The following is a 1,285-nucleotide window of genomic DNA, read 5'->3' as shown; positions in this document are numbered from 1 at the left end:
AGCAAAGTCACAGATAAAGTGGAATAGGGTGTGGACATATTTGGGGAGCCATTATTCTGACTACCACAAACATGGTATTAAGAAGTAATATTCTTACTATTAAGAAGAATATTACTAAGAAAATTAATAATATTCTTATTAAGAAGCAATATTCTTAATACAATATTTAGAAACCACATTCACCAACATCAAGAAAATGAAACCTGAAAAAGTGAAATTTGTTTATCCCAGAAATGCAAAGTTGATGTGTAATTCATGCCATTAACATAAGAATGTGGGAATTTTATATAATTATCTCAGTAGATATAGAACAAACATTTCAAAAAATTTGAAACCTCTTTTGATTAAAAAATTTATATCAAAATATTGATTAAAGGAAATGTTCTCAACTTAGTAAAAAGTATCTCTAAAAATCCCACAGCTAACATAATGTTTAATGATAAAATCCTGAAAACTTTTTCTCTAAGAATGGAAGCAAAGCAAAGTTCTTGCTTTCATCACCACCAGTGCAAAAACAAAAAAAAAGGCATAGTTTCAAAAGGAAGACATAAATGTGCCTATCACAGATAAATTGATCACATACATAGAAAACAATTAACAAATTAACAAATTATACTTCTTCAAATTGAAATCTTCTCAAAGTCAAAAGACTCCTTTGAGAAGAAGAAGAGACAAACGAATGAAAAAAAACTCATACGCATGTCAAAGCTTGTATCTGGATTATTTTTAAAACTCAGAATACAATAAGAAGAAAAGTAACCCTATTAAAAATAGAAAAACAATTTGAACAGATACTTCAAAAAAGAATATATTCAAGAATAGCCAATATGCACATAAAAAATACACTTGATTTTAATAGTGATCAGCTAAATGAAACTTAAAACCTCAATGAAATACAACTACACATCCAGTAGACTAGGTAAATGGAAAAGGCTGACCATACTCAGTGCTGATGGGGATGTAGAGCTTCCAGAATTATTATTAGTGGAAATGTAAAATAATCCAATAATATATGAGCTCCCTCACATATATTATTAGTGGAAATATAAAATAATCTGACCACTTTGGAAAACAATTAGACATTTATAAAGATAAACATATACTTGCTATATGATGAAGCATTTTTACTGATACTAAAAGAAATGAAAGCATATGTCATAAAATTATACACGGATTTTTTCATATTAGCCAAAAATTGGAAAAATCCAAATGACTATCAGCATGTAAATGAATAAAAAATGCTATGCATTTAAAGGAAGTAAAAAGTAACAGAATAGGAAAGGCC

The sequence above is a fragment of the Nomascus leucogenys genome, chromosome 5 (assembly GCF_006542625.1).
Source record: "Nomascus leucogenys isolate Asia chromosome 5, Asia_NLE_v1, whole genome shotgun sequence".
Classification (NCBI taxonomy): Eukaryota; Metazoa; Chordata; class Mammalia; order Primates; family Hylobatidae; genus Nomascus; species Nomascus leucogenys.
Note: the sequence above shows the minus strand (reverse complement) of the source record.